General features: G+C 42.1%; 1 long non-coding RNA gene across 1 annotated transcript in view; it reads right to left on the bottom strand.

Annotated features, from left to right (window-relative positions):
* Positions 1–2995: 2995 nt before the first annotated feature.
* Positions 2996–10824, bottom strand: part of LOC149008200 (uncharacterized) — a 29168-nt gene continuing 21339 nt past the window's right edge. The window contains exon 4 of the long non-coding RNA XR_016175097.1: positions 2996–9011. This is a non-coding gene — a long non-coding RNA (uncharacterized LOC149008200). The remainder of the gene's footprint in view (positions 9012–10824) is intronic.

Below are 10824 nucleotides of genomic sequence, written 5' to 3'. Positions count from 1 at the left end.
ACTAAATGTGAGATTTTTGCTTCCAAAAAAATTTCTTCCCTTTCTAATAATTCTTCCACTCCTTACTGAGTACATGTTCTCTAAATTGAGTTTTCTTCCTCCACTTCTTGACTTAGCAATTTCAAGATTGCTTTTTGCTTTTCAATTTGTGATTGTAGATGGCTAAAACTCTCTTTAATCCATTCTTTCAAGTCCATTTGGCACCAATAAAGTTTACAAAACAGTAAAGAAGGAATTTCATTTGAGGTGGTAGATACTTCACTCCAAGCTGTTTGAACAGCCCCTTTGCATGCTGGATGTCGAAGCCAAGGACAATGATTTAAGTCTTTAAAACATGGGTTCATAGAAAAGTTCCTGTACCAAAGGAAAATGATATTTCCATTATAGAAAGAAATGTTTTTTAATGGATGGGCAGTGGATTAACTTAGAAGTTGGATACAAAAACTATAACCAAGTGGGTCTTACTCTCATTCTGAGTCCTTCTCTTATGTGCTTAATAGAACTGTCTAATAAGGCCCTTGGACCAGTCTAGTATGAGATAGATGGGGGGGGGGGGGGGGGGGGGGGGGGGGGGGGGGGGGGGGGGGGGGGGGGCCCCCCCCCCCCCCCCCCCCCCCCCCCCCCCCCCCCCCTAAAGGATTTGACTCAACTCGTTCTACTAGTTTCCAATCTTTTGACACAATAGTCAAATACCTAACATTTGGTAACAGAACTAGCACTAGTGTCACCTTTAAGAAACAAAGGGAACAAAGTGTAGCCCCTTGTAAAGGGTCACCTTTCTCTAGAGTTTGAGCTGCCAAGAGTGAGACTCATCGAGGTTAAAGGATTTAATTTGTTCCATTAGTTTCAGAGCTTTTGATGCACTAGTAAAATACCCAACCACTTCACACTGCATTTTTTATTTATAGGGGTAAGTTCCCATTGTATTTGCAATGCTAGTCTCTTCTGATAATTAATTCTTCAAGTGCCTTTTAAACGCCTTTATTAGCATGAAGAATGCCACATCTGGTCTGATACAGCAAAATTAATATAAGATTGTCTTACACTTGGTTTTCTGTTGCAAAACAATCATCAAAACCATAATGACCAAGAAGGATAATGTTCTTATCTACAAACAACACCCCTCAAGTTATTCAAGATAGGTCCTCTATTTAAGCCCCTCAATTAGAACCATCTACTGACTGATTCCATAGATGTTTTTGACCTGCTTCCATGGATCCAACAAAACTCAAAAATTCATAACACTATGTTGGTCTCATCCAATTTTAATATCCCCTGAAGTCATCAGAAAATTCTTAAGTTTGACAGAAAATTGTTTATTCAAAAAAAAAAAAGGCAAAGGAAGAAGAATCTGTTGAACATTATCTAACTAAACTCATAAACAATCTCAGGCAACAAACTCAAGTAGCATATTCCCAAATATGAGATCATGACATGAAAGGAAACAACTACACCATTTCACAGAATAAAATCTGAAGCTCAATCTCTGGTTTGCTTTCCCTAGATGACTCTACCATCAAATGGTAGAACTTATCAACATACATTATAACCACATCACATGAAGTACCCCTCAGTCTCTTGGGCAGCTAACCGAGTCACAATAAACCAAAGAAAACATGCTAAATAGTAATCTCAAACAAAATCGCTTCAACCACGAACCATATGCTGAAAATTGAAGTAAATCTACTTGAAGCACAGTCTAATCAACCAGTTTCAGCATTGTTCAGTTAAATAGACAAACAGGTGATCAAATGGTTTGGAATGGATATAATTTCACAAATGAGCTACTTACTAATGAGTGAACCACTAAGAATCAAGACAGGATATTGGTTTTGCAAACTTTAACAGTATCCAAAGCCAAAATTCGATGTAACAGTTCATATTCAGACCAAGAACGTATGAAGATACAAACACATTAGAGTCTAGAGTTGCTTTTGACAATAAAAGCATTAGTGATCCCAATATGGAATTATATTCCAAAAACATACAAATTGAAGGGAGCAACAGCCTAATCTGTACCCTAGACAAACCAGTGGCCAACAGCAGACAAACACGCCATACTTGGATCACGAATCCTGCCCATAATGCACTAATTCAGAACCTGATCAAAGACAAATTTCAGGGTCACTGTTGCATGGAAAAGGAACTTAGGCCAAACAATCTGGTTGTTCTAGTGACAGAGAAAAAAAAGCCTTCATGTTTTCGGCAAACCATAGTAGAACAAAATTCATATCTGCGTAGCAGAAACATTGAAATTTTTGGTGTCCTACCTAGTTGACCAAAACTTGTTCAAGATAAGATTGTCCAAGACAAAACTATATATTAATAAATACTAACTTATTCAAAAGTCTACATGAACAACCCCCCCCCCCCCCCGCCTCTCAATGCAAGAAAGTAAAACCACAGATGACCTGAAACAAAATTATCAACTTCATTGTGTGATCCAACAGAACCAACAATGTTCTAACCACATACTAAGGCGTTAGGGGCCATGCTGCTTTTCAGTGGATTACAGGTTGACCCCTGACTTGAATCAAGATCCAGGATCTAGGGAACCACAAGCTACTCAACAAAAAGTCACTTGTATCACTCAATTAGATTGGATGATCATTGATTCACAAAATTTTAATTTGAGTGAACAAGTTAAAACTCAAATTTCTATTTGGACCAAAGAGAGGAAGTTACTTGTCAGCATGCTTTGTTTGTATATTTAACTTGGCATCTTTTTCCCTATTTCACTCCACTTCTTTTAATCTTCTACAACCCATATGTGTAGCTATGAACATATAGAGAAGCCAGACAAGGTATGTCTGGTGATAACTGTTTGGATTAAAAGATGATGTAAATAACCAAAACAAAACTACAGGGGGATGGATAAGACTTCAGGATAAAGTGGGGGGAAGAAAAAATTGGTGCAAATAAGATGCACAGGAGGAGCTATAAATCTAATTCCACAAGCAGAAGAAACAACTACAGCTACATCCTTCAACCCTCCACCCCACCACCCCCCTCTCCACACTAAAAAATAAAAATAACATCTAGCTCCAAAGGCATCATTAGATTATTACACTTAAAAAGAAGAAGTTGTGAGAAAGGAGATACATGGCTTAGTATGCCTCAGATAGAGCTGATTGGAAGGCAAGGATCCATGTAGTGGAAGCCATATAGTTGGAAATTGGAATAAGGCTTCTTCTTCTTGTAGTTGTTGTGGCCAAGGGATACCGCATAGAGTTATGATTTTCTGTTATCATGGACAATTACCATAACAAATTTCAAAGAGGACATTCCCATTTGAGTTCGTATAGGATGGTAAAAGTTAATGCATAAATTTAATGAGGAGAGTTTTTCCAGGAAGCATTACAACCTATCATGCTCCATACAGTGTTGAGCTTTCCGAATATGAAACATCTGTGGTACAGTAGGCAAGGATAAGGATATTGAGATATAAGAACAGAAAAACAAGAGTGAATTGTAGAAATCAATGAATTTTATGGAACAGAATGAAGAAAATTAACTGAAAAGGTTAGGTTATGTGTAACAAAGACCAATAGACTACATAAATGACAAAGATCAAACCAATGCAAGTTGAAGAAGTCAAGGAACTAAAAGAACAAGGGCTGGATTAGAAAGTGGGTTCAAATAGTGGGCTATTCATGGGTTGGAAAGAGCATGGCCTAAGTAGAGGGAATGGTGATAGAAAAGATTCATGTAGCTGATTTGAATAGTGAAACCATGTAGTATGCACCCGCATGCACTTGTGTCTCTGTTTGAGTTTGTGCGTGTAAACTCTAAATTCATTCTCATATCCTATAAACTATACTCTAAATTTATTCCCATATCCTAATACACTATATCTGTCTAATGAATTCAAAATATCTAATAAATCGAGTTACATTAGGAATTCCTTTCCGTCTAAAGAGTCTACAGTCAAATGTGAAGTGTAAACCTTATCAATAACCAGAAGCAAGCAATTTTCTCTTAACTTTTGAAAGCCTACCAATCCCCGTGGCTTTTACATAGTCGTCATGGGGTCTAGGCCACCCAAAGCATCTGACTAGGGAAGCAAGGAGACACCAATAAGACAACAAGGAGCCCACAAGTGACCACGGATTTTGATTTGCTCTTAAATACATGTTTAACTTGTTAGCTCCCTTAAATATCTGATACTTAAATTATGATAGGTACGACATAGACAAATGATCTTACCATATGTCCATATGTTAAGGGAAGATCAATCTTCTCGACCAACTCCTTGGTTCTGGAACTCCTCAGCTTCCTGAAAGCAAAGCAAAAGTGAGAGTGGGCCGCCTCAGAGGACGGGAAGCCCCCTCCAATGATTAAGTCAGTCTTAAGGAAGAAGCTGAGAATCAAAGCTTGCAGAATAAATGCTAAAGATTCACGGAGGAATGTTTTTCATGGAGTTATGAAGGAGAGTAATGGTTGGAGAAGCTCTGGTTATACCTGGGAGTGCCGCCACTATTTATAACGAACGTGTGACCCTTCCTTGCCTGCAAAGGTCGATTGACCCTTCGTGATGGAGCTCAATAGTGGAGATGGCTTATGTATCTTGGTGACGTCACCCTCTGGCAACCGCAGTCCTCAGGGCTACTATGAGCACCTTTTATAATCAAGGAGTCAACTCAAGTATCAACTTGATGTGACATTGTTCCTTGGTTAAGGAGACAAAAAGTGGTGTCGATGTCCTCATGGCAGTCTTAGAGCGAATGTGGAGCATCCAAGCTGTCCCTTGTCATTGCACGACCCACGAGACATTTGTTGCTGAAATTAATACTAAGAGGCACTGCCAACGAGGAGATATCAAGGATCCCCCAAAGGCCGCTGGCTTTGCTGAAAAGACACTGGGCCACTAGGTGTCTGGGGCATCTGGGCTTGTCAACGAGCCGTTCCTGCACCGCCCTTCATCATCCGAGAAGTCTTTTGTTCCAACTGGCAAGCGACATTTGTTTGAACCACCGAACCGTCCGGTTGGTTCAATCGAACCATTTTGATTTGGTGGTTCCCTTCGGGTCACCCATAACATTAGCCCCTAGTCTTTGTAACACTTTTCGGTCACAAAGAGTATCCTCGAGCCAGCAAGGACAACTCCCTCGGTTATCATTCGAAAAGTCCCATTATCATTTTTTGACCATCGTATAAAGTAAAGGAGGCGACTCCCGAGGTGCCAGCGCAAATGGGTGCCAACTGTCCTTACGGTTGTCGTCAGGAGTCACTTCGCATACGTCGCTTCCTGAACTGACGCCTTGGGTGAAGAGACACACTTAAGTGACACTCGGAATCAAAGCTTGCAGGCGAAGCATTCATTGGATTTAACCCTGAAGTCTTACGCTATTTATAGCAACTTCAGGCCGGACTCTCTCCGATTGGTGTTCTTAAATCACCTGCGATTCCTCCAAGCTTCGTCTCAGAGCTTCCTTTGCAAGTCGGGTGGTCTCTTTTCTGAGTATGTTTTCTTCTCTGCCTAGAGTCATGGGTTGAAAATTGGTAAAGAAGCGTAGTTTTGTCACCGTCGCCGGTGCTCCTCCTCCTTCAGGGTCGTGGGCTGAACATGGGATCTCCAGTGATCCCTTCACCGACAAATCCCTCTCAGTTCCTTCTACTCCTACCGCAACCGCGAGGCTTGCGGTGAAACCCCAATCGCTTGTTCGCAAGGATACAGCTTCAGAACCCCATAGGACCAGGGGAGCGACCTTAGGGGTTGTCCCTTCGAGTCCTCCGGTTTGCGACAATGTCGACGACGAGCCTAACTCTGGGCCGTTGTCCTTTCCCAGTCTTCTTCGTCCTCATCACGTTCAATTAATGAAGACTGCCTTCAGGATTCTTGACGAGTTTCCCGTCAAGCTTCCTGGCCCTCGCGAGAGGGCATGCTTGCTGAAAAAGGGGGAGATCCCTCTATATTTCGACTCCATGTTGGGCGGTCTGAGGCTTCCCCTTTGCGCTTTCGCTATGCAAGTTCTTTTTTATTTTGGACTAAATCCTGGGATGCTGGCGCCCAATGGCTGGAGGAGCCTTGTCGGCTTTATGGGATACTGCAAGAATATGAGCATCGACTATAATTTGAATGTCTTTAGGTCTGTCTATTTCCTCAAAGCCCTTAAGCAGGAAGGTTGGTTTAGCTTCTGCAAGCGGGGCACTTCCTCCCTGAAGTTCCACATCTTTGAGGAGAGAACTCTTCCTACCAGCCACAAAAGGTGGAAAGTCAGGTTCATTGCCTGTTGCGTCCCTTCCGATAGTTTCATTTTAGGTTGGCCGTCTCCGAGCTAGAAATTTGTTCGACAAATGAATATCAAGCACTCGCTGAGCAAAGAAGAGTTGAGACTATATTCCCTCTTCATAGTTGGGAAGGGGACCCCCATCCATGGCCGAGAGATGGAGTTTGAGGCCCCTCTGATTCTCTGAGAAGTCATGGCTGGTAAGTCCCTAAGCCTTCTCCTCTTTCGCTGTTTTCCTTTGTTGGTGTCGTCTTGACGTATATGCGTTTTTGCAGATCCTAAGATGTCCGTCAATAAAGATTTCCTTTTTCGACACTACATGGACTCTCGTGCTGTGGCTAGGGGGAAACATGAGAAAGCCAAGGAGACAGGAGTTGGGTCCTCATCGCCAACGTATGGACTTCCGAACCCTGTGGCTAGGGTCCCTCCCGACTCAAAGTTGAAAACAACGTTTGACATTAATCGGGAAGCAGCAGAAGAGGACGCAGGCAACACTGAGGAGATCGACGGAACTCTTGAGGAAGAAGAAGAGCCTCTCGTGCATCGCAAACGTCTAGGTTCATCCCTTCCAGATAAAGGCAAGACGAAGGTGGTGCACTTTGAGGAGCCCCCTGCACTCGGATCTCATCCAGCATTCCAGAGTTGTCTCTTCCGGGAGTGGTCATAGGAGCGGTTCCCATTCGTGGGGTCCCATCCGAGGAGACTAGGAAAGATTTCGATCCTCCAGCTATTGTTCTCCCGAGTCTCCCTGAGCAGATCTCTCCAGCAGCGGTTGATACAGTGGCACTTGCCACCGAGGCAACATCCGCACCTGAAGTCGGATCTCCTAGCCTGGTAGCCGCAAGTGAGATGGTGGCATCTACCGGAGATACCCTGCCTTCCCTCCCCCCTCGGTGGATTCCACAATGGGAGCTCTTTGAGGGGGATAGGATTTTGGGAGATCCCGTAAAAGCGAGTGTGTGGGCAAAGCATGCCACAGCTCCCGCCAACCATAAAGCCTGTGATGACTTGCAGCCTTTGAAAGTTCACTCGCAGTTCGCTCAGTAAGTTCTGAGTTTCAGTTTACACTCGGTGCTTTAGCTTTTTCTTTTTCTGTGAGCTTTCCTGATCTTTTCTTTCTCTACAAGCATATGTACGGCTCTTTGAGCCTGATGGAGTCGTATGTGAGGAGATACAGGGCATCCATTTTGGAACGCTCTAGTCTTACTCACGATCTGGATTATCAGTTGGAGAGGAACAGGACCCTTCAAACGGAGTTTAAAAAAAGCTTCCTCAGAGGTTGACAAGTCCAAAAAGGAACTGGCGAAGCTAGAGCTGAGCAAGGTTGGCTCAAACTGTGAGTATTACCTGAAAAGCAGGGACAAAGCCCGGGTGGAAGCCGAGACAGCGAGGCAACGAGAGAAAGATGCTCTGGCCGCCAAAGCCGCATTAAAAGAGGAGATGAGTTCCGAGTTATCACATCTTCGCAACGACAAGGAGACTGCCGATGATACGATAGCTGAGCTCCAAAAAGAGATTGAATCTATCTCCGCCTCTCATTTCAAATTGTCTACCGAAAAGGATCGATTGGCTGTTGACTTAGCGATTTCCGAGAAGTCTGTTCAAGAGTTGATCACACGCAACTCTCGTGATGCCGAGGAGATCATCAATGAGTACAAAGCTTCAGAAGACTTTAAGGCTGAGCTTGCCAGCAAGGCCATTCCTGGCTTTAAGTTTGGTTTAGACACAGCCTTTGATCATATGGTGAAGAGGTTCCCGGAGGAATCTTTACAATTGGTTTGTAAGGAATCTCCTTTTGATGCTCGTACTTGTGAGAGGCTACAAATTTCAGTTTTCAACTGGCTGCAAGAACAAACTCCTGGGACACCTTTTTCGGAGGCCAACGTTTCTCTTTCTGGAGCTCTGCTTTCGCCTCCCCAAGATAATCTTGGGCAGACCGCTTCTCCTCCTACTTCCCTGAACGACTCACCGATTGAAAAGTAGTTGTAAAGTAATTTCTGACCTCTTAAATGTGGAATGGTAGTAAGAAACTTGTTCTTTGTAAACTCAGTTCTCAAGGAAGCTTTTATACAAGAAATTTCTCTGAAGTTGTACTTTCGCCTTCCCTTACTGGTAAAATTTCCTTAGGTGCATGGCGTTCCACGCGTGAGCGAGATCACTATTAGCTTCCATATCTCTGAGCTTATAGGTTCCCGACTGTAGTTCCCGGATGACCAAGTAAGGTGTAACATCCTCCCAGCCGGTACCCTAACTGGCATACCCGAGAGTGTGATCCACAACCCCGAAGATCAAGTATCGAGGAAATCATCCTCCCACATAATCAATAACATAATCATAAACAGGAAATAATCAAGGTTTAATATTATAAACAAGGTTCAAAACAAGAAATGAATAAACAATATAATTTAGAGTGCAGAAAAATGATATCAGATATCTGTAGATATCAAAAGAAGTAAAGTGAGGCAGAAACTCACTCCACAAATACAGCGGAACATAGTATGTAAGTCTAAAAGGAATAACAACTAAATCAAAGGAACTAAGAAAGATAAACTAAACAAAAGAGTCTTCTATCCTATAGATGACATCTTCAAAATAGTGGACTTCATCAATCCAGCTGAGATTTTCCAATTCCACGTTGTTTTTAATCGTGGTATACAACTTGATCAACTGAGGGATCATCAGAGTAATCTTGATTGTTGCCAACACCTTGCGTGTAGTACGCTTCACCGGCTTGCGCTTCGGTGTATGGTTCTTCATAGTAGTAAGTACCTGTAGAATAGTCTAACAAAACAATGTACAAAAAGGAGTAAGGTAGTTAATCCATAATAACATAAATAACATGTGGCAAAACATAACAAGATGCAATGCAATATGAAAAAGATAATGTATGTATGCATCTTAAACTCTATGTAATGCTGGTCTCTATTGGCAGACATGTTTTAAGTCATAGCACCATACTTCATTGGGTAGGTCACGCATACGGCTCCGTTTGGTAGTGGGTCTGGCATCCCTCTCGGACATTCCATGGCTGGGGGTTAAGTCATCTCTCTCTCACATCACCATTTGGTCTAAGTACTGGCGCATGTCAGGGTAAAAGCCTAGCCCAATGCAAGTCATCTACTCAATTACATCAACTCAGGTCCAGATACTTCCATTCCTCCCCTCTCGGGATCCTCTCCGGTATCCTTTCCATTAAAGTCAGCGTATCCGACTCTCTCAAATACGGACTCATCAACCCTATTGGTTATCCACATATGGTAAATGGGAAGCTCTCATGTCCTCTCACGGATATAACTCACCGGTCTTTGAGTGCCCATGAGCCCAAGTCTAACCATATGCAACCCTCCAATACATGGCCCCCACAATGTGATTCCCGTCCTCTCACGGGTTGGTTACCGGTCTTGAGCGCCCGTGAATCCCCATTGTTGCCACGGGTCGTTCGGTCTCAATACCCTTCCGATTTGGGTCTGATATAACGGGGACATCCTAACCAAACACTGCTAGATAGCCCTAGGTATGACAATCAATAATTCGGGAAAGCGTCGATGGACAACCCCGGAAACATCCCATACTATTTCCGATAATGTCCAAGGACAGAAGTGTCAAAAGGACACCTCACAATCCCAAATCATACCTAATCAGATACAATCCCAGATCAATCATGACATACACAGTCAACACATCATCATATAAACGAGAGTATACAATCATGATCTAATCATTAGACAATATAGTAATAAGCAATTCTTATAAGTTTGAATAATGAAAAAGAAAAAATAAGTAAAGTACTACTGTACTTACAGTAGTATAACAAAAGTATAAAGTACAAGAACAGTAGTTAAACTCAGAGTTCCATAAAGTATAAACTTAAGAGTATGCAATCTATGTAATTACAGAATAACAATCCTTACCTTCTAACTCGTAAAGGAACTTAGGGAAATCAAGTAAGACCTTGACTAAACCTGAGAAGAAAGTCCTAAACAAGTGTATACAACATGTTAGGAAAGATACATAGAAGGAAAGATCTCAAATCAATCAAAACAAACCAAGAATAAGGTTGTTGTACTCATTGGTCGACTGATTGGTCTACTGCCCCAATCGACCAATGAGTCGACCAACAGAGACAGTAGCCTTCAAGAATCAGAATTTTTAGATTAAGAAACCGAATTTGGTGGTTCAAAAGGGTACAAAATAAGAGGGAAACTATAATGGTAGTATCCTAGTATATAGAGGACATCAAACCACCACCCAAACCAAGTTTCCAAGTTACAACTTAGGAACCAAAAGGTTAACCTAATTAGGTTAAATCATGGATCATGACGAAAACACAGTATGATCAAGGATAAATAATTAGAGGATGATAGGATAAAATTCTTGTAAGGAAAACACATTGATTGGCTATTAACAGGGTCAATAACATATATCCAAGAATTAGGGTTTCACCCTTTTTGGCTCCCATAAAAAGGTTGAGATCACAGGAGGAAGGGAAGTAAATTATTGGCCAATAACAACAAGAAAAACTATAGAATATTAAATTTAGATCAACCTAAATATTACCCATGAGGTTTCCCTCACATGGGAGGTTACCGAAAGG

This window comes from Hakea prostrata, chromosome 8 (assembly GCF_041222555.1).
Source record: "Hakea prostrata isolate BN-2017 chromosome 8, UWA_Hpros_2, whole genome shotgun sequence".
NCBI lineage: Eukaryota > Viridiplantae > Streptophyta > Magnoliopsida > Proteales > Proteaceae > Hakea > Hakea prostrata.
Note: the sequence above shows the minus strand (reverse complement) of the source record. Positions and strands in the feature narration are given on the sequence as shown.